Source organism: Phoenix dactylifera, chromosome 4 (assembly GCF_051530095.1).
Source record: "Phoenix dactylifera cultivar Ajwa chromosome 4, Ajwa_hap1_PhDact_Kaust_v1.1, whole genome shotgun sequence".
NCBI classification, from domain to species: Eukaryota; Viridiplantae; Streptophyta; class Magnoliopsida; order Arecales; family Arecaceae; genus Phoenix; species Phoenix dactylifera.
Window position 1 is genome coordinate 27488887 of NC_143193.1, and position 23067 is coordinate 27511953.

The following is a 23067-nucleotide window of genomic DNA, read 5'->3' on the forward strand; positions in this document are numbered from 1 at the left end:
GCTAAGCCAGGCATCCGAGGGTTAGGCCTCAGGAAATTCTTCCGGCGCTAAGCCAGGCATCCGAGGGTTAGGCCTCAGGAAACTCTTCCGGCGCTGAGCCAGGCATCCGAGGGTTAGGCCTCAGGAAACTCTTCCGGCGCTGAGCCAGGCATCCGAGGGTTAGGCCTCAGGAAACTCTTCCGGCGCTAAGCCAGGCATCCGAGGGTTAGGCCTCAGGAAACTCTTCCGGCGCTGAGCCAGGCATCCGAGGCCCGAGCCTCGGGAGATTCCACTCGTTGGTCGGCCTAGGCTGGCGCAAGCCGAGGCGACCGGTCGGGGCTTCCGGCTAGTCTGCTCCCGGGATGATCATCGGGTTAGCCAGGCATCTGAGGGTCGTCAAGCCTCAGGGAAATTCCACTCGTTGGTCGGCCTAGGCTGGCGCAAGCCGAGGCGACCGGTCGGGGCTTCCGGCTAGTCTGCTCCCGGGATGATCATCGGGTTAGCCAGGCATCTGAGGGTCGTCAAGCCTCAGGGAAATTCCGCTCGTTGGTCGGCCAAGGCTGGCGCAAGCCGAGGCGACCGGTCGGGGCTTCCGGCTAGTCTGCTCCCGGGATGATCATCGGGTTAGCCAGGCATCCGAGGGCCGAGCCTCGGGAGATTCCACTCGTTGGTCGGCCTAGGCTGGCGCAAGCCGAGGCGACCGGTCGGGGCTTCCGGCTAGTCTGCTCCCGGGATGATCATCGGGTTAGCCAGGCATCTGAGGGTTGTCAAGCCTCAGGGAAATTCCGCTCGTTGGTCGGCCAAGGCTGGCGCAAGCCGAGGCGACCGGTCGGGGCTTCCGGCTAGTCTGCTCCCGGGATGATCATCGGGTTAGCCAGGCATCTGAGGGTTGTCAAGCCTCAGGGAAATTCCGCTCGTTGGTCGGCCAAGGCTGGCGCAAACCGAGGCGACCGGTCGGGGCTTCCGGCTAGTCTGCTCCCGGGATGATCATCGGGTTAGCCAGGCATCCGAGGGCCGAGCCTCGGGAGATTCCACTCGTTGGTCGGCCTAGGCTGGCGCAAGCCGAGGCGACCGGTCGGGGCTTCCGGCTAGTCTGCTCCCGGGATGATCATCGGGTTAGCCAGGCATCTGAGGGTTGTCAAGCCTCAGGGAAATTCCGCTCGTTGGTCGGCCAAGGCTGGCGCAAGCCGAGGCGACCGGTCGGGGCTTCCGGCTAGTCTGCTCCCGGGATGATCATCGGGTTAGCCAGGCATCTGAGGGTTGTCAAGCCTCAGGGAAATTCCGCTCGTTGGTCGGCCAAGGCTGGCGCAAGCCGAGGCGACCGGTCGGGGCTTCCGGCTAGTCTGCTCCCGGGATGATCATCGGGTTAGCCAGGCATCTGAGGGTTGTCAAGCCTCAGGGAAATTCCGCTCGTTGGTCGGCCAAGGCTGGCGCAAGCCGAGGCGACCGGTCGGGGCTTCCGGCTAGTCTGCTCCCGGGATGATCATCGGGTTAGCCAGGCATCCGAGGGCCGAGCCTCGGGAGATTCCACTCGTTGGTCGGCCTAGGCTGGCGCAAGCCGAGGCGACCGGTCGGGGCTTCCGGCTAGTCTGCTCCCGGGATGATCATCGGGTTAGCCAGGCATCCGAGGGCCGAGCCTCGGGAGATTCCACTCGTTGGTCGGCCTAGGCTGGCGCAAGCCGAGGCGACCGGTCGGGGCTTCCGGCTAGTCTGCTCCCGGGATGATCATCGGGTTAGCCAGGCATCCGAGGGCCGAGCCTCGGGACATTCCACTCGTTGGTCGGCCACTTGTCGCTCGCCGCCCATCGGGGTTTCTCTGTGCCCAGCCGCGACCGTGTTTCTCCTCTCCTCCAAGCGTTGCCTGGGGGGAACACGAGAAGGGTATTAAACGCTAATTAATGCGTTACCTGGGAAATCGGATCGCCAGTTGCTGCTGGTGAGGAGTGTTAGTTGAGCGGCCGCGATACGCGGGTTCTTCGAGGAGGATGCGGCCTGGGCGCGAGCGGAGACACGTGGACCTAGGGGTATACGTCACCCGGATCGTCCTGCACAAAGAATGCGATTCAAGGAGAATGACGCTTAGGAAATCGCGGGGAGATACGCCTCGGGAGCCGGTACGGCTCCGGATTCAGTGCGCCTGCATTTATTGGAGCCACCCGTATCGGAACTACCAGGGGGCCGCAGCTTGGCTACAAATACAGGTGCAGGTACGATGGAATTTGCTAAGCCGGAGCTGCAGGTTGCCATGGATCGCGGACCTCCTCCTTGGCATATGACTGAGAGACTCCTGTCGAAGGAAAGGGGAGGCGCTCCCCTTACAACTTCAGCCAACTAGCCGTTTCATCTGGGATCAACAAGGAGGGTCTCCCCGGCGGAACTCCGCTCTAGGCGTTTCATCCGGGATCACATCTCCCCTCCTTGAAGTTCAGCCTCCCGGTTGAGCTCTGCGCCGGACGCTCAATCCGGGACCGCGCCTCCATATACTCTTCCCCCTCGAATCCCTTCTCTTCCCTACCACTGGGGAAGATGGGAATATCCTTTGGAGGCGGCGTTCCCCTGGGGGCAGCGGGAGCTTCTTCTGCGGCGGCTCCTCCTCTTTTTGGTGAGGTGCTGGATGGCGCCTCCGGTTAGAAGCACCCACTTCTGGTGGGACTGTAGCCGCCCTGGGTTGAGGGTTTGGGTCCCCACCTCTTCTTTACTTTCTTTACTCCCTAATTTCCCTCTGGGAATTCCTTGTAATCACACGAGCACGCCACTGTAACCAGAAATTATTGAAATGAAAAGTGTTATGGGGGAATTGAGCCGCCATGCCCCACGTGATCGGCACGCGTATCCAGGAAAGCTACGGCTGCCCTATGATCCAGCATTCCGACCCCGAGTCGGACCTCCTCGGCTCCGCAGCCCGACCCCGGGTCGGCTGCCCTATGATCCAGCACTCCGACCCCGAGTCGGACCTCCTCGGCTCCGCAGCCCGACCCCGGGTCGGCTGCCCTATGATCCAGCACTCCGACCCCGAGTCGGACCTCCTCGGCTCCGCAGCCCGACCCCGGGTCGGCTGCCCTATGATCCAGCATTCCGACCCCGAGTCGGAGATCTTTTGATAACGACAGGCTATTCTCCAGAGGCACGCCGCGGCCTCCTGCTCCACTACTCCCTGCAACGGCTGTACCCGATGCTGCCCACGATCTCCTGTATCGACCGTACAAAGCGGAGCTCCACTACGCCCTGCCATGACCGTACCCGGCGCTGCTCCACGACGCCCCGTAACGGCCATGTCAGTGGCCATTCTATCGTGCCCCACGACGACAAACCCCCCTGAGAGACCTCCCAGCCAGGCATATATGCGGCTGGGGGGAGAAGGGGGGGGGTAAGCAATACCTCCCAGAGCACTCTCTCCCACTTGTGATTATCATCTCTCCTCCTCCAATCTCCTCTGACTTGACCGTCGGAGGGCCATCACCACCCTGGTGGTGGTGCAAGGCTTGTTTGCAGGTTCCTTGGCGGAAGGTGGAGCGCAACCAGCACCAACCAAGACAACTCAGGCGGAACCCCGTTCACACCGTCGTGTCAATCGTTCTCGGTTTGGACCACCAGCAACAGTTGGCGCTAGAGGAAGGGCCGAATCTCAGAACGATCGTAATGGCACGGCGAGGTGGTCGCGGAGCTTCCAATGCTTCCGGTCGCGGAGCCTCTCGCGCCTCTGGCCGGGAGGCTGCTGCGTCCCCAACACACTCTCAGCAGCATTCCACCGCTTCTCCTCCCATTCAGACGGTCGAACCTGCTCAGTTCGACCAGCTAGCCCAGCAGGTTCGCACCCTCGCGGAGGCAGTGCAGAATCTGCAGGGTGTGATCTCTCGGGTGCCGCAGCGGGCTCAGGAGCCGCTGCTCCCCGAGCACTCGCCTCTTCCTCACAACCCGCGCTCCTTCCTCTCCCATGGAGAGGAGCGCCGGCGCGGGGAGGATTCTCGAGTGCGGTCCATTCTGCCAGGACCTTCTCATCGGAGCTGCGCGGGGTACGAGAGGCGGACCCGGGCGCGTTCTCAGACACCCCAGTCCTCGAGGGGCCCGCACTCCAGTCGGTCCCCCTCGCGCCGCTCCTTGTCTCCCACCCACCGGTCGCGCTCCCTGGACCGGCGGGTGGACGATCTCCACAGACAGCTCCAGGTCCTGAAGGGCCACTCCAAAGATCCCTTCGCCGACTTGGAAATCTCCTCCCAGCCGGCGCTTGCCTCAAGGATCCTGCGAACCCTAAACCCGCCGGGGTTCAAAATGCCGGCGATCGAACCCTACGACGGGGCGGCGGACCCACGGGACCACGTGGAGAGTTTCAGGACTCTTATGCTCCTCCATGGAGCATCGGATCCTCTCCTCTGCAAGGCCTTCCCGGCGACCCTCCGCGGCCCGGCAAGGGCGTGGTTCGCCGGCCTGGAGGCTAATTCCATCCAGTCCTTCCACCAGTTCACCCGTCTCTTCATCAGCCATTTCGCCGTCAGTAGCCGGCGAAGACTGGTCTCCGACTCCCTCTTCGATGTCCGGCAGAACGAGGGAGAGAGCCTGCGGGATTATCTCACCCGCTTCAACAAGGCAACACTGGAGGTCCGGAATTTGAGCCAGGAGGTGGCTCTCTCAGCCCTGAAGCGAGGCTTCCGGAAGGGCAGACTCACCTTCTCCCTGGACAAACGTCTGCCGCGGAGCTTCCCGGAGCTGTTGTCTCGGGCAAACCAGTATGCAGACGCCGAGGAGGCAGCCTCCCACCGGAACAAGGAGGCCGCCGAAGCCCCTCTAAAGCCCGGGAAGAAAAGGCGAAAAGAGGCACCCCAGAGGAGGAGCCCGACGCCTCAACGCCGGCGCAGAAGCCCGTCACCAGCAAGGAACCACGGCGCCACACGCCCTCGTTCTCCGCACCGACGCTTCAACCGGTACACCCCACTCCTGGCCCCCCGGGCCCAGATCCTCATGGAGGTCAAGGGGCGGGAGGACCTCCCGGTCCCGAGGCAGATGAAGAAGATCCCTGGGAGGAAGCCTTCTCGGGCGTACTGTGAGTACCACCGAGACCACGGCCACGATACCGAAGACTGCTTCCAGCTTCGGGACGAGATCGAGGCTCTCATTCGCCGAGGACGTCTCGGTCGATATGTAAACGACCGACGTCCCCCCGCAGACCCGCGTCCAGCCGACCCGGCCCCTCAGGAGCCTCGGGAGCAGAATCGACCCGTTGCGGGAGTGATCCACACCATCACTGGGGGCTGCTCTCGGCCCGTGAGGAACGCAGGGGGCTCGGCGGAAGTATCAGGAGTGGCCGTCGCGAAGAGGCAGCGGGTCGGAAATGTAATCACTTTTTGTGATGAAGATGTAAAGGGGGTTCAGACTCCCCACGATGACGCCATGGTGATCTCTCTCACTATGGCGGACTATGATGTAAGGCGTGTTCTTGTGGATAGTGGAAGCTCAGCTGATATTTTGTATTACGAGGCCTTCCAAAAGATGGGCTTTCCCCGACAATTGTTGCACAAAACATCCACCCCCCTCATAGGATTCACTGGAGACGCTATCTCGGCCGAAGGTGTCATCGAGCTGCCTGTGACTGCGGGCATTGCACCCGCAGAAGCCACGGTGCGGCTCGGGTTCTTGGTCGTCCGTGTCCCCTCGGCCTACAACGCTATCCTCGGACGACCCGGACTGAACGCCCTTCGCGCGGTGGTTTCTACCTACCATTTGCTCATGCGGTTCCCCACAGCGGCCGGGATTGGAGAGGTCCGAGGTGACCAGCCGACCGCACGGCAGTGTTTCCTAGCAACTCTCAAAGGGAAGAAGCCCATGGAGGCCCTAAGCGTCGAGTCACTTGACGCCAGAGACGAAGTGGCCTTGCGGCACGGGGAGCCGGCCGAGGGCGTAATCGAAGTTCCCCTCGAAGAAGGCCGCCCGGACCGCACGGTCCGGGTCGGTGCCAATCTCGACTTGGAAGCTCGGCTCCGGTTAGTGGAATTCCTCCGAGCCAATGCAGATGTGTTTGCCTGGTCGGCGGCCGATGTACCTGGGATCGACCCGGAGGTCGTTTCTCACGCCCTCAACGTCGACCCGACCCACCGACCGGTAAAGCAAAAGAAGAGACACTGTGCCCCGGATCGGATCCGGGTGGTCGACCAGGAGGTAGACAAACTCTTGGAGGCAGGTTTCATAAGAGAGGTGAGCTACCCCGAGTGGCTGGCAAACGTCGTACTTGTCCGGAAGGCGAGCGGGAAGTGGAGGATGTGCGTCGACTACACCGACCTGAACAAGGCGTGCCCCAAGGATAGCTTTCCGCTTCCACGGATAGACCAACTGGTCGACGCGACTTCCGGATATCAGCTACTGTCTTTTATGGACGCCTTCTCCGGCTACAACCAAATAATGATGGCTCCACAGGACGAGGAGAAAACTGCCTTCATAACAGACCGGGGGCTGTACTGTTACAAGGTAATGCCCTTCGGTCTGAAGAACGCTGGCGCCACTTACCAGCGCCTCGTCAATAAAATCTTTAAGGAGCAGATCGGCCGGAATATGGAGGTGTACGTGGACGATATGCTGGTAAAAAGCCGCCATGCAGACCAGCACATTGCAGATCTGGAGGAGACTTTCACCACCTTGCGAAAGTTTCGCATGAAGCTAAACCCAGCGAAGTGCGCTTTTGGTGCTTCGGCCGGGAGGTTCCTCGGTTTCATTGTCAACCAGCGCGGGATCGAGGCCAACCCGGACAAGATCAAAGCCATCCAGGATATGTCCCCTCCGACCAAAGTGAAGGAGGTTCAGGAGCTCGCTGGAAGGGTCGCCGCGCTCGGACGATTTGTGGCAAAGTCGGCCGAACGCTGCCAACCATTCTTCAAGGTGTTGAAGCGCCCAAAAGACTTCCTCTGGACGGCCGAATGCCATGCGGCGTTCGACCAGCTCAAGGAGTACATGGCGTCTCCTCCCCTGCTGTCCAAGCCGCAAGAGGGGGAGATGCTCTACCTTTACCTGGCGGTCTCCCCAACCGCAGTCAGCGCAGTACTGGTTCGGGAAGAGGCAAGACTTCAGAAGCCTGTATACTACATCAGCCGAGTCCTCCGGGATGCCGAGACGCGGTACACGAAGGCTGAGAAGATCGCCTTCGCGCTGCTGACTGCGACCAGGAGGCTTCGCCCCTATTTCCAGGCCGCATCCTCCTCGAAGAACCCGCGTATCGCGGCCGCTCAACTAACACTCCTCACCAGCAGCAACTGGCGATCCGATTTTCCAGGTAACGCATTAATTAGCGTTTAATACCCTTCTCGTGTTCCCCCCAGGCAACGCTTGGAGGAGAGGAGAAACACGGTCGCGGCTGGGCACAGAGAAACCCCGATGGGCGGCGAGCGACAAGTGGCCGACCAACGAGTGGAATGTCCCGAGGCTCGGCCCTCGGATGCCTGGCTAACCCGATGATCATCCCGGGAGCAAACTAGCCGGAAGCCCCGACCGGTCGCCTCGGCTTGCGCCAGCCTAGGCCGACCAACGAGTGGAATCTTCCGAGGCTCGGCCCTCGGATGCCTGGCTAACCCGATGATCATCCCGGGAGCAGACTAGCCGGAAGCCCCGATCGGTCGCCTCGGCTTGCGCCAGCCTAGGCCGACCAACGAGTGAAATTTCCCTGAGGCTTGACGACCCTCAGATGCCTGGCTAACCCGATGATCATCCCGGGAGCAGACTAGCCGGAAGCTCCGACCGGTCGCCTCGGCTTGCGCCAGCCTAGGCCGACCAACGAGTGGAATCTCCCGAGGCTCGGCCCTCGGATGCCTGGCTAACCCGATGATCATCCCGGGAGCAGACTAGCCGGAAGCCCCGACCGGTCGCCTCGGCTTGCGCCAGCCTTGGCCGACCAACGAGCGGAATTTTCCTGAGGCTTGACAACCCTCAGATGCCTGGCTAACCCGATGATCATCCCGGGAGCAGACTAGCCGGAAGCCCCGACCGGTCGCCTCGGCTTGCGCCAGCCTTGGCCGACCAACGAGCGGAATTTCCCTGAGGCTTGACAACCCTCAGATGCCTGGCTAACCCGATGATCATCCCGGGAGCAGACTAGCCGGAAGCCCCGACCGGTCGCCTCGGCTTGCGCCAGCCTAGGCCGACCAACGAGTGGAATTTCCCTGAGGCTTGACGACCCTCAGATGCCTGGCTAACCCGATGATCATCCCGGGAGCAGACTAGCCGGAAGCCCCGACCGGTCGCCTCGGCTTGCGCCAGCCTAGGCCGACCAACGAGTGGAATCTCCCGAGGCTCGGGCCTCGGATGCCTGGCTCAGCGCCGGAAGAGTTTCCTGAGGCCTAACCCTCGGATGCCTGGCTTAGCGCCGGAAGAGTTTCCTGAGGCCTAACCCTCGGATGCCTGGCTCAGCGCCGGAAGAGTTTCCTGAGGCCTAACCCTCGGATGCCTGGCTTAGCGCCGGAAGAGTTTCCTGAGGCCTAACCCTCGGATGCCTGGCTCAGCGCCGGAAGAGTTTCCTGAGGCCTAACCCTCGGATGCCTGGCTCAGCGCCGGAAGAGTTTCCTGAGGCCTAACCCTCGGATGCCTGGCTCAGCGCCGGAAGAGTTTCCTGAGGCCTAACCCTCGGATGCCTGGCTCAGCGCCGGAAGAGTTTCCTGAGGCCTAACCCTCGGATGCCTGGCTCAGCGCCGGAAGAGTTTCCTGAGGCCTAACCCTCGGATGCCTGGCTTAGCGCCGGAAGAATTTCCTGAGGCCTAACCCTCGGATGCCTGGCTTAGCGCCGGAAGAATTTCCTGAGGCCTAACCCTCGGATGCCTGGCTTAGCGCCGGAAGAGTTTCCTGAGGCCTAACCCTCGGATGCCTGGCTCAGCGCCGGAAGAGTTTCCTGAGGCCTAACCCTCGGATGCCTGGCTTAGCGCCGGAAGAGTTTCCTGAGGCCTAACCCTCGGATGCCTGGCTCAGCGCCGGAAGAGTTTCCTGAGGCCTAACCCTCGGATGCCTGGCTCAGCGCCGGAAGATTTCCCTGAGGCTTGACAACCCTCAGATGCCTGGCTAACCCGATGATCATCCCGGGAGCAGACTAGCCGGAAGCCCCGACCGGTCGCTTCGGCTTGCGCCAGCCTTGGCCGACCAGCGAGCGGAAGAATTTCCTGAGGCCTAACCCTCGGATGCCTGGCTTAGCGCCGGAAGAATTTCCTGAGGCCTAACCCTCGGATGCCTGGCTTAGCGCCGGAAGAATTTCCTGAGGCCTAACCCTCGGATGCCTGGCCTAGCGCCGGAAGAGTTTCCTGAGGCCTAACCCTCGGATGCCTGGCTTAGCGCCGGAAGAGTTTCCTGAGGCCTAACCCTCGGATGCCTGGCTCAGCGCCGGAAGAGTTTCCTGAGGCCTAACCCTCGGATGCCTGGCTCAGCGCCGGAAGAGTTTCCTGAGGCCTAACCCTCGGGTGCCTGGCTTAGCGCTGGAAGAATTTCCTGAGGCCTAACCCTCAGATGCCTGGCTTAGCGCCGGAAGAGTTTCCTGAGGCCTAACCCTCGGATGCCTGGCCTAGCGCCGGAAGAGTTTCCTGAGGCCTAACCCTCGGATGCCTGGCTCAGCGCCGGAAGAGTTTCCTGAGGCCTAACCCTCGGGTGCCTGGCTTAGCGCCGGAAGAATTTCCTGAGGCCTAACCCTCAGATGCCTGGCTTAGCGCCGGAAGAGTTTCCTGAGGCCTAACCCTCGGATGCCTGGCTTAGCGCCGGAAGAGTTTCCTGAGGCCTAACCCTCGGATGCCTGGCCTAGCGCCGGAAGAGTTTCCTGAGGCCTAACCCTCGGATGCCTGGCTCAGCGCCGGAAGAGTTTCCTGAGGCCTAACCCTCGGATGCTTGGCTTAGCGCCGGAAGAATTTCCTGAGGCCTAACCCTCGGATGCCTGGCTTAGCGCCGGAAGAATTTCCTGAGGCCTAACCCTCGGATGCCTGGCTTAGCGCCGGAAGAATTTCCTGAGGCCTAACCCTCGGATGCCTGGCTTAGCGCCGGAAGAGTTTCCTGAGGTTTAACCCTCGGATGCCTGGCCTAGTGCCGGAAGAACTTCGGGAATCAAAAGTCAGCAAGAAGCAACCAAGAGCTAAAAAAAAAAAAGAGGACGAGGGCGAGATGAAGAAATATTCAACGTGCATTAATTTTCAGGGCCGAGGCCCATACAATTGGGCAAAACGCCGACATACAAAAATAAAAAAGACAATGAAAGGTACAAGAGGTCAGCTTGCAAAGGCGAATCGACACCATTAAGGAAGGATGTCCGCCGAAATCCTCAGGTTGCCAGGTCAGCAGCAACCGCCATACGCCATAAAGAAGGCGGGAAGCTTGAAGCGCGCGCGCCTCTCCGAAGGATGGCGGCAATCTCGAAACATCACTCCCTTCACCTGTTCCCCTTCTGGTTCCAGGCTCGGAAGCGGGGGGCTACTGTTATGGGGGAATTGAGCCGCCATGCCCCACGTGATCGGCACGCGTATCCAGGAAAGCTACGGCTGCCCTATGATCCAGCATTCCGACCCCGAGTCGGACCTCCTCGGCTCCGCAGCCCGACCCCGGGTCGGCTGCCCTATGATCCAGCACTCCGACCCCGAGTCGGACCTCCTCGGCTCCGCAGCCCGACCCCGGGTCGGCTGCCCTATGATCCAGCACTCCGACCCCGAGTCGGACCTCCTCGGCTCCGCAGCCCGACCCCGGGTCGGCTGCCCTATGATCCAGCATTCCGACCCCGAGTCGGAGATCTTTTGATAACGACAGGCTATTCTCCAGAGGCACGCCGCGGCCTCCTGCTCCACTACTCCCTGCAACGGCTGTACCCGATGCTGCCCACGATCTCCTGTATCGACCGTACAAAGCGGAGCTCCACTACGCCCTGCCATGACCGTACCCGGCGCTGCTCCACGACGCCCCGTAACGGCCATGTCAGTGGCCATTCTATCGTGCCCCACGACGACAAACCCCCCTGAGAGACCTCCCAGCCAGGCATATATGCGGCTGGGGGGAGAAGGGGGGGGGGTAAGCAATACCTCCCAGAGCACTCTCTCCCACTTGTGATTATCATCTCTCCTCCTCCAATCTCCTCTGACTTGACCGTCGGAGGGCCATCACCACCCTGGTGGTGGTGCAAGGCTTGTTTGCAGGTTCCTTGGCGGAAGGTGGAGCGCAACCAGCACCAACCAAGACAACTCAGGCGGAACCCCGTTCACACCGTCGTGTCAATCGTTCTCGGTTTGGACCACCAGCAACAAAAAGTATTGCACCTTTTTAAATTGTCTTTCTGGCCTTGTTGTTCTACTGGTAATACATCCGCAGGTTAGCGGAATTCCAGCCCCTTGGAATTTCTCGGCCATCTAGGGCTTCCAACTGGTAGGAGCCAGGTCGGTTTACCCAACGAACTTTATACGGGCCTTCCCAATTTGGCGCTAGCTTCCCACCTTCCGTAGGTTGAGATGCCTTAGCTCGCCTCAGCACCAGATCTCCAATTCTGAAAAGCTTCGGTCGGACTTTGGAGTTGTAATATCGGGCCACCCTCTGCTGATACATTGCCATCCGTACCTGAGCCATTTCCCTTGCCTCTTCCAAGAGATCCAAGTTCCCTCGGAGTTGCTCTGAATTGGCCTCGGGTCGGTGCGCGGCCACCCGAGGCGAGGGGAGTCCGAGCTCCACGGGGGCAACGGCTTCCGTGCCATAGGTTAGGCTGAAAGGCGTCTCTCCAGTAGGAGTCCGTTGTGTGGTCCGATACGCCCAAAGGACATTCTCGAGTTCCTCGACCCAAGCTTGCCCCGTCCGGCCGATCCGCGCTTTGATACCTTGGAGGATTGTCCGATTTGTGACCTCGGCCTCGCCGTTGGTTTGGGGATGCGACACGGATGTGAACCGATGCTCGATCCCAAATTCCTCGCAGAAGTCCCGGAAGTGCTTGTTATCAAACTGTCGACCGTTATCCGAGATGAGGACCCGAGGTACTCCAAATCGGACAATGATGTTCTTCTTCACGAACTTCCGGACTTGTGCCTCCGTGATGGTGGCCAGTGGCTCTGCCTCCACCCACTTGGTGAAGTAGTCGATGGCGACAATCAAAAATTTCCGCTGGGCCGAAGCGACGGGGAATGGTCCGAGGATATCCATTCCCCATTGTGCGAAGGGCCAGGGCGCGGTGATTGGCGCCAAGGGGACAGAGGGGACTCTCTGGACGTTGGCGTGGCGCTGGCAGGCGTCGCATTTCCGCACGTGGTCCTTCGAGTCCTCCATCAAGGTCGGCCAATAGTAGCCTTGCCTCATGATCTTATGCGCCAAGGACCTAGCCCCCAAGTGCGATCCGCAGATGCCTTCGTGGACTTCGCCGAGGGCGTAGGCCGCTTCCGCGGGGCGGAGGCACCTTAAGAGGGGGGCGGTAAACGAGGTCCGATACAGCCTCCCTTCATAAAGTACGTAGTGGGCGGACTTCTTTACAAGCCGCCGGGCCTGATCTTCGTCTTCAGGGAGGATTCCTTCGGCGAGGTAGGCGACGAGCGGGTCCATCCAAGACGGCTCCGGATCAATTGCCATCACCGCTCCAGCCCCGTCAATGCTCGGGGCATCCAGGGTCTCCAGGTAGATTGCCCTCGACAAGTTGTGCGCGTCTGCGTCCACTAGGCGGGACAACCTGTCGGCCCTGGCATTTTCGCTCCTCGGGACCTGCTGAATGTCAACACTGCCGAGGTCGGGAATGAGTGTTTGCACCTTCCGGACGTAGCTCTGCATGGTCGGGCTCCGCGCCTCGAACTCCCCTCGAACCTGCCCGACCACCAGCTGGGAGTCGGTGAAGACTTTCAGACGCCGGATGCCGAGCTCCTTGGCGAGTTTGAGTCCCGCGACTAGGGCCTCGTACTCCGCCTCATTGTTGGTCACTGGAAATCCGAACCTCAAGGCATACTCGGCTATCACTCCATCGGGATTGGTGAGGACCAGCCCAGCCCCTCCACCTTGGGTTCGACGACCCGTCAATGTGGAGCGTCCAGATCGGGAGATTGAGGCTGGGTGTCTCCGGCGGCTTAGGTTCCGCCTCCTGCACAGTGCACTCAGCGAGAAAGTCCGCGAGTACCTGGGCCTTGATGGCTGGTCGGGGCTGGTAGCGGATGTCGAACTCACCAAGTTCTACTGCCCACTTCACCAGCCGTCCCGCATTCTCTGGATTGCTGAGAATCTGCCGCAGTGGTTGATCGGTCAAAAGGGTGACAGAATGAGCCTGGAAATAGGGGCGAAGCCTCCTGGTCGCAGTCAGCAGCGCGAAGGCGATCTTCTCAGCCTTCGTGTACCGCGTCTCGGCATCCCGGAGGACTCGGCTGATGTAGTATACAGGCTTCTGAAGTCTTGCCTCTTCCCGAACCAGTACTGCGCTGACTGCGGTTGGGGAGACCGCCAGGTAAAGGTAGAGCATCTCCCCCTCTTGCGGCTTGGACAGCAGGGGAGGAGACGCCATGTACTCCTTGAGCTGGTCGAACGCCGCATGGCATTCGGCCGTCCAGAGGAAGTCTTTTGGGCGCTTCAACACCTTGAAGAATGGTTGGCAGCGTTCGGCCGACTTTGCCACAAATCGTCCGAGCGCGGCGACCCTTCCAGCGAGCTCCTGAACCTCCTTCACTTTGGTCGGAGGGGACATATCTTGGATGGCTTTGATCTTGTCCGGGTTGGCCTCGATCCCGCGCTGGTTGACAATGAAACCGAGGAACCTCCCGGCCGAAGCACCAAAAGCGCACTTCGCTGGGTTTAGCTTCATGCGAAACTTTCGCAAGGTGGTGAAAGTCTCCTCTAGATCTGCAATGTGCTGGTCTGCATGGCGGCTTTTTACCAGCATATCGTCCACGTACACCTCCATATTCCGGCCGATCTGCTCCTTGAAGATTTTATTGACGAGGCGCTGGTAAGTGGCGCCAGCGTTCTTCAGACCGAAGGGCATTACCTTGTAACAGTACAGCCCCCGGTCTGTTATGAAGGCAGTTTTCTCCTCGTCCTGTGGAGCCATCATTATTTGGTTGTAGCCGGAGAAGGCGTCCATAAAAGACAGTAGCTGATATCCGGAAGTCGCGTCGACCAGTTGGTCTATCCGTGGAAGCGGAAAGCTATCCTTGGGGCACGCCTTGTTCAGGTCGGTGTAGTCGACGCACATCCTCCACTTCCCGCTCGCCTTCCGGACAAGTACGACGTTTGCCAGCCACTCGGGGTAGCTCACCTCTCTTATGAAACCTGCCTCCAAGAGTTTGTCTACCTCCTGGTCGACCACCCGGATCCGATCCGGGGCACAGTGTCTCTTCTTTTGCTTTACCGGTCGGTGGGTCGGGTCGACGTTGAGGGCGTGAGAAACGACCTCCGGGTCGATCCCAGGTACATCGGCCGCCGACCAGGCAAACACATCTGCATTGGCTCGGAGGAATTCCACTAACCGGAGCCGAGCTTCCAAGTCGAGATTGGCACCGACCCGGACCGTGCGGTCCGGGCGGCCTTCTTCGAGGGGAACTTCGATTACGCCCTCGGCCGGCTCCCCGTGCCGCAAGGCCACTTTGTCTCTGGCGTCAAGTGACTCGACGCTTAGGGCCTCCATGGGCTTCTTCCCTTTGAGAGTTGCTAGGAAACACTGCCGTGCGGTCGGCTGGTCACCTCGGACCTCTCCAATCCCGGCCGCTGTGGGGAACCGCATGAGCAAATGGTAGGTAGAAACCACCGCGCGAAGGGCGTTCAGTCCGGGTCGTCCGAGGATAGCGTTGTAGGCCGAGGGGACACGGACGACCAAGAACCCGAGCCGCACCGTGGCTTCTGCGGGTGCAATGCCCGCAGTCACAGGCAGCTCGATGACACCTTCGGCCGAGATAGCGTCTCCAGTGAATCCTATGAGGGGGGTGGATGTTTTGTGCAACAATTGTCGGGGAAAGCCCATCTTTTGGAAGGCCTCGTAATACAAAATATCAGCTGAGCTTCCACTATCCACAAGAACACGCCTTACATCATAGTCCGCCATAGTGAGAGAGATCACCATGGCGTCATCGTGGGGAGTCTGAACCCCCTTTACATCTTCATCACAAAAAGTGATTACATTTCCGACCCGCTGCCTCTTCGCGACGGCCACTCCTGATACTTCCGCCGAGCCCCCTGCGTTCCTCACGGGCCGAGAGCAGCCCCCAGTGATGGTGTGGATCACTCCCGCAACGGGTCGATTCTGCTCCCGAGGCTCCTGAGGGGCCGGGTCGGCTGGACGCGGGTCTGCGGGGGGACGTCGGTCGTTTACATATCGACCGAGACGTCCTCGGCGAATGAGAGCCTCGATCTCGTCCCGAAGCTGGAAGCAGTCTTCGGTATCGTGGCCGTGGTCTCGGTGGTACTCACAGTACGCCCGAGAAGGCTTCCTCCCAGGGATCTTCTTCATCTGCCTCGGGACCGGGAGGTCCTCCCGCCCCTTGACCTCCATGAGGATCTGGGCCCGGGGGGCCAGGAGTGGGGTGTACCGGTTGAAGCGTCGGTGCGGAGAACGAGGGCGTGTGGCGCCGTGGTTCCTTGCTGGTGACGGGCTTCTGCGCCGGCGTTGAGGCGTCGGGCTCCTCCTCTGGGGTGCCTCTTTTCGCCTTTTCTTCCCGGGCTTTAGAGGGGCTTCGGCGGCCTCCTTGTTCCGGTGGGAGGCTGCCTCCTCGGCGTCTGCATACTGGTTTGCCCGAGACAACAGCTCCGGGAAGCTCCGCGGCAGACGTTTGTCCAGGGAGAAGGTGAGTCTGCCCTTCCGGAAGCCTCGCTTCAGGGCTGAGAGAGCCACCTCCTGGCTCAAATTCCGGACCTCCAGTGTTGCCTTGTTGAAGCGGGTGAGATAATCCCGCAGGCTCTCTCCCTCGTTCTGCCGGACATCGAAGAGGGAGTCGGAGACCAGTCTTCGCCGGCTACTGACGGCGAAATGGCTGATGAAGAGACGGGTGAACTGGTGGAAGGACTGGATGGAATTAGCCTCCAGGCCGGCGAACCACGCCCTTGCCGGGCCGCGGAGGGTCGCCGGGAAGGCCTTGCAGAGGAGAGGATCCGATGCTCCATGGAGGAGCATAAGAGTCCTGAAACTCTCCACGTGGTCCCGTGGGTCCGCCGCCCCGTCGTAGGGTTCGATCGCCGGCATTTTGAACCCCGGCGGGTTTAGGGTTCGCAGGATCCTTGAGGCAAGCGCCGGCTGGGAGGAGATTTCCAAGTCGGCGAAGGGATCTTTGGAGTGGCCCTTCAGGACCTGGAGCTGTCTGTGGAGATCGTCCACCCGCCGGTCCAGGGAGCGCGACCGGTGGGTGGGAGACAAGGAGCGGCGCGAGGGGGACCGACTGGAGTGCGGGCCCCTCGAGGACTGGGGTGTCTGAGAACGCGCCCGGGTCCGCCTCTCGTACCCCGCGCAGCTCCGATGAGAAGGTCCTGGCAGAATGGACCGCACTCGAGAATCCTCCCCGCGCCGGCGCTCCTCTCCATGGGAGAGGAAGGAGCGCGGGTTGTGAGGAAGAGGCGAGTGCTCGGGGAGCAGCGGCTCCTGAGCCCGCTGCGGCACCCGAGAGATCACACCCTGCAGATTCTGCACTGCCTCCGCGAGGGTGCGAACCTGCTGGGCTAGCTGGTCGAACTGAGCAGGTTCGACCGTCTGAATGGGAGGAGAAGCGGTGGAATGCTGCTGAGAGTGTGTTGGGGACGCAGCAGCCTCCCGGCCAGAGGCGCGAGAGGCTCCGCGACCGGAAGCATTGGAAGCTCCGCGACCACCTCGCCGTGCCATTACGACCGTTCTGAGATTCGACCCTTCCTCTAGCGCCAACTGTTGCTGGTGGTCCAAACCGAGAACGATTGACACGACGGTGTGAACGGGGTTCCGCCTGAGTTGTCTTGGTTGGTGCTGGTTGCGCTCCACCTTCCGCCAAGGAACCTGCAAACAAGCCTTGCACCACCACCAGGGTGGTGATGGCCCTCCGACGGTCAAGTCAGAGGAGATTGGAGGAGGAGAGATGATAATCACAAGTGGGAGAGAGTGCTCTGGGAGGTATTGCTTACCCCCCCCTTCTCCCCCCAGCCGCATATATCCCTGGCTGGGAGGTCTCTCAGGGGGGTTTGTCGTCGTGGGGCACGATAGAATGGCCACTGACATGGCCGTTACGGGGCGTCGTGGAGCAGCGCCGGGTACGGTCATGGCAGGGCGTAGTGGAGTTCCGCTTTGTACGGTCGATACAGGAGATCGTGGGCAGCATCGGGTACAGCCGTTGCAGGGAGTAGTGGAGCAGGAGGCCGCGGCGTGCCTCTGGAGAATAGCCTGTCGTTATCAAAAGATCTCCGACTCGGGGTTGGAATGCTGGATCATAGGGCAGCCGACCCGGGGTCGGGCTGCGAAGCCGGGGAGGTCCGACTCGGGGTCGGAGTGCTGGATCATAGGGCAGCCGACCCGGGGTCGGGCTGCGGAGCCGAGGAGGTCCGACTCGGGGTCGGAGTGCTGGATCATAGGGCAGCCGACCCGGGGTCGGGCTGCGGAGCCGAGGAGGTCCGACTCGGGGTCGGAGTGACAGTAGCTTTCCTGGATACGCGTGCCGATCACGTGGGGCATGGCGGCTCAATTCCCCCATAACAAGGACCATGAGGGAGATTATGATGAAGCTCTTCTCGTGCGCAAGTTCAGAAAATTCATCAACAACAAAAAGTCCTTTCATCAAAGGAGAGGCCCCTCAAATTTCTATCGCAAGGATAAAGGTAAGAAAAGGGAAAATGAGGGGATTGGTTGTTATGAGTGCAAGAAGCCGGGGCACATCAGAGCTGAGTGTCCTCTACTAAAGAAGGGGAGCAAGTACAAGAAGAAGAAAGCACTTGTCACCACCTTATCGGACTCCGACGCATCATCATCATCATCGGATGATGAACAAGAAGAAAAGGCCAACTTCTGTTTCATGGCCAATGAAAATGAGGTAACGTCCGAATCGCATCTAGATTTTACATTTGATGAATTGTATGACGCATTTAACGAACTAATGATTGAATATAAGGCCATAAATTTTAAGAATAAAGAGCTAAAGATAGCTAATCAATCATACCTACATAAATATGATAAATTAGTTAAGGATAAGGACTTTATCATCAAAGAAAATTTAGAACTTAAGACAAGCAACCAACTCCTAATTCAAAAATTTAATACCTTGAGTAAAGATAATGAAAAACTAACTAAGGAAATTTCAGAACTTAAAAACCATAAACAAATCTTAAACAAGGATCTCACAAAAGAACTAAATGATCTAAAAGCAGAAAAACAAACACTAACTAAAGAACTTGAAAAATACAAACCTTTGGTAGAAAAATTTACATATAGTTCTGAAAAATTAAATATGATACTTAATAGTCAACGAGCGGTATTTAATAGAGCGGGTTTAGGGTATAAACCTAAAAATAAGCAAAAACTTCTTAGTAACTTCTTTGTTAAAGCAGGAGAAAGTAAAACTAAGAAAATAACCTGTTTTTGTTGTGGAACTCTAGGACATAAAGCAAATGTGTGCAATTATAGAAAAGGAAAAATAAAAAGAAAAATTAAAAGGGTATGGATTCCAAAAGGAACCAACATGACTAACCATGAAGGACCCAAGAAAACTTGGGTACCTAAGATTATATGATTTGCTTGTGTAGGAGTGTCTTGCAGCCAAGGTCAACAAAAATTGCTGGTATTTGGACAGTGGCTGCTCAAGACACATGACGGGTGACAAGGATCAATTCTTCACCCTTGAAGCTAAGAAGGGAGGTGCTGTGACTTTTGGAGACAACAACCAAGGTCACATCATTGGTATAGGTAAAGTACAAATTATCCCTTCTACTTTTATTGATAATGTTCGATATGTTGATGGTCTTAAGCATAATTTATTAAGCATTAGTCAATTATGTGATAGAGGCTATGATGTTATGTTTAAACCATCACTATGCATCGTAACAAACCCAAATGACAATAGTTTAGTTTTTAAATGAATAAGACGTGGAAATGTGTATGTTGTAAACCTTGAGGATCTTGCCAAACACAACCCATGCTTAGTTGTTAATGAAACTAAGGACAATGATGCTAGTTGGTTATGGCACCGTAAGTTAGGTCATGCAAGCATGGACACAATATCCAAACTAGTTAAAAGAGATTCTGTGATAGGTTTGCCAAAATTAAAGTTTGAAAAGAATAAAATTTGTGAAGCATGTCAATTTGGCAAACAATCAAGGAACTCCTTTAAATCTATAAATTGTGTCTCAACTTCTAGACCTCTAGAACTACTACACATGGACCTATTCGGACCAACTAGAACCACAAGCCTAGGTGGAAATAAATATGGTCTAGTTATTGTAGATGATTATTCTAGATACACTTGGGTCATGTTCTTAACTCATAAGGATCAAGCTTTTTCAGTTTTCAAGAAATTTCATAAAGAAGTAACCAATGCTAGGGATACTTCAGTAATAGCTATTAGAAGTGACCATGGTACCGAATTTGAAAATCATTTATTTGAAGAATTTTGTAGTAAAAAGGGGATAACACACAACTTTTCTGCACCTAGGACACCACAACAAAATGGAGTTGTGGAGAGGAAAAATAGAACTCTAGAGGAAATGGCTAGAACTATGTTATGTGAAAGTAACCTCCCTAAGTACTTTTGGGGAGAAGCCATTAATACTTCCTGTCATATACTAAATAGAGTTTTATTGAGACCTATTATAAAGAAAACACCTTATGAACTTTGGAAAAACAGAAAACCAAAGGTAAACTATTTTCATATCTTTGGATGTAGGTGTTTTGTTCATAATAATGGGAAAGATAATCTGGGAAAATTTGATTCTAAATCTGATGAGGGCATATTCTTAGGGTACTCTACAACTAGTAAAGCATATAGAGTCTTTAATAAAAGGACCCTAGTTATAGAAGAATCCAAACATGTTGTCTTCGATGATTCTAGTGATATTTCTTCTAGCAAGAGAGTTAACTTTGATGATGATTCTGAAATTCTTGAAGAAAAGATAGATGAGATGACATTACAAGATAATAATCAAAAATTAATTGTAGATGCATCATCAAGCCAAGAGACTATAGTAGATCATGGGCTAACTAAGGCTTGGAGGTTTGCTCACGGGCATCCTAAGGAATTAATTCTAGATGATCCATCTCAACCCGTTAGGACAAGAGCATCCCTTAGGAACTTAAACACTCATCTAGCTTTCGTTTCACATTTTGAGCCCAAACACATAGAAGAAGCTGAAAAAGATGTAAATTGGATAAATGCAATGCAAGAAGAATTAAACCAATTTACTAGAAACAAGGTATGGAATCTAGTCGAAAGACCTTCTGAATATCCAATTATAGGTACCAAATGGATTTATAAAAATAAACTTGATGAAAATGGAATTGTAATAAGGAATAAGGCTAGACTAGTAGCAAAGGGATATAATCAAGAAGAAGGTATAGATTTTGATGAAACCTTTGCTCCTGTAGCTAGACTTGAGGCTATTAGATTATTATTAGCATATGCATGCTCTAAGGACTTCAAACTATTTCAAATGGATGTAAAAAGTGCATTTTTAAATGGGTATATTAATGAGGAGGTATATGTAGAACAACCTCCTGGTTTTGAAAATCATCAATACCCTAATCATGTATATAAATTGAACAAAGCACTCTATGGTTTGAAACAAGCACCTAGAGCATGGTATGAGAGGCTTAGCAAATTCCTATTAGAACATGAATTCTCTAGGGGTAATGTAGATACAACACTATTTCTGAAAAAGCAAAACAAAGATATGTTGTTAGTGCAGATTTATGTTGATGATATTATTTTCGGTGCTACTAACAATCGCCTCTGCGAAGAATTTGCTGACTTGATGCAGAGTGAATTTGAGATGAGAATGATGGGAGAGCTGAATTACTTCCTCGGGCTTCAAATCAAACAATCTGAAGGGGGCATCTTCATCAATCAAGCCAAATACATCAAGGAGATGCTTAAGAAGTTTGATATGGAGGGAAACAAGTCAATCAGCACCCCCATGAGCTCATCATGCAAATTAGACCAAGATGAATCAGGTAAATCTGTAGATCAGAAACTATATAGAGGTATGATAGGATCTTTATTGTATCTTACAGCAAGTAGACCTGATATCATGTTTAGTGTTTGCATGTGTGCTAGATATCAGTCTAATCCTAAGGAATCACATCTAATTGCAGTTAAGAGAATCTTTAAATACCTAATAGGAACTAAGAATATAGGTTTATGGTATTCTAAAGAATCTAGCCTAAAATTAATAGGATACACAGATTCAGACTTTGCTGGATGTAAACTTGATAGAAAAAGTACCAGCGGGTCTTGTCAATTTCTAGGAGAAAACTTAATCTCATGGTTTAGCAAGAAACAAAACTCGGTTGCATTATCTACTGCTAAAGCTGAATATGTTGCAGCCGGAAGTTGTTGTGCTCAAATCTTATGGATCAAACAACAATTAGAAGATTATGGCATTAAACAAGATAAAATACCCATTAATTGTGATAATACAAGTGCCATTAATCTAACTAAGAATCCAATTCAGCATTCAAGAACTAAACATATTGAGATAAGACATCAGTTCATAAGAGATCATGTACTGAATGGTGATGTGACACTACAATTTGTTTGTACTGATGATCAATTAGCTGACATTTTTACAAAACCCCTAAGTGAAGAGAGATTTAGTGTGCTTAGGAGGGGATTAGGAGTGATTGATCCATGCTAGTGGTGTTTTCCACTAGTTCATTGATTTTGATGATTAGATTGTGGTTAATTTAGAGTTTCTTTACAATGATCATCAAATCAGATCATAACTTAGTGATTTTCCCTCATACGGCACGAACATAGCATGATTTTTAGGTGCGTGCCAGGGTTCGAGACGACTCGAGCAAGTTTCAGAGTCGGCTCGTAAGGGGGAGTCGACTCGCACATTTACGGGAGTCGACTCGAGAACGATGGCATACAGTCGGGAGTCGACTCGAGGTAAACAGGCGCATAAGGAGAGTCGACTCGCGCATATTTTGGAGTCGACTCGAGGTCGAGTCGACTCGCGACTCAGTGGAGTCGACTCGCAGTTGGGATCCGACTTTTTAACCCTAACTCCATCGTTTAGAAAACACTTATTTTCACCGCCGCCACTGTTCAAAACCCTAGAGCCGACTCCTAGATCGTCTCCGGCCGCCCCTAGGTCTTTTTCCGTCGATCTTTCATAGTCCATTAGGTTTCTCATCCCATTCTAGGTCAACCATGCCTCGCAAAGCCACTGTCCCAAGCCGGAAGAGGCCCCATTCCGCGACCGGTGCCGAGCGGCGTTCCAAGGCTCGAAACGACCCCGTGAGGCCACAACCTCCGGCTTGTTCCCCGCCGAGGGCCGTTCCCTCGAGGCCGTGTGCCGGGAAGGCGGTCTCCACCGGGAGATACGTCGATTTCGACTATCTCTCCCGGGAGGGCTTCACTATAGGAGATAGACTTAGGGCCCAGGGTTTAGAGTACTTTTGTTCCCTAGACCTCCCCACATATCCTGGCCTGATTAGAGAGTTCTATGGTACTGTCCATAGGGGGGATGGGGGAATAGAGGGAACCGTAGCTGGTGTCCCACTGTTTATTTCCGAGGATTTCATAGCCCAAATCCTCCACCTTCCACAGTTAGGGGTGGCTCCCACACACCCCGAAGATAGGACTGAGGCCCTTACGGCCATTCTAGGGCATCCACCCCAGTCCCCTTTAGATGAGGTGTCCGCCAGCTCACTTTCAGTTGAGATGCGGCTCCTCTTGAGCATCATTTCTCGGTCTTTGTTCCCAAAGACCGGACGGTTCGACTTTGTGTCTGAGAGGGACCTAGCCCTTATGTACTACTTTCTCCAGGATACCCCCATAAACTTTCCCAAGATGATATATAGATACCTATGTGAGCCACTAGATAGACCTAGGCTCACCCTCCCCTATGGCATGTTGTTCACCCTTATCTTTAGGGAGGCCGAGATCCCTATTCCTGAGGGGGAACCCTCTCGCGCATTGCGATGGACAGATCGCATGCGTCCGGGGACCCTACACAGGATGGGGTTTCGGAAGGTAGAGGGGACCTGGG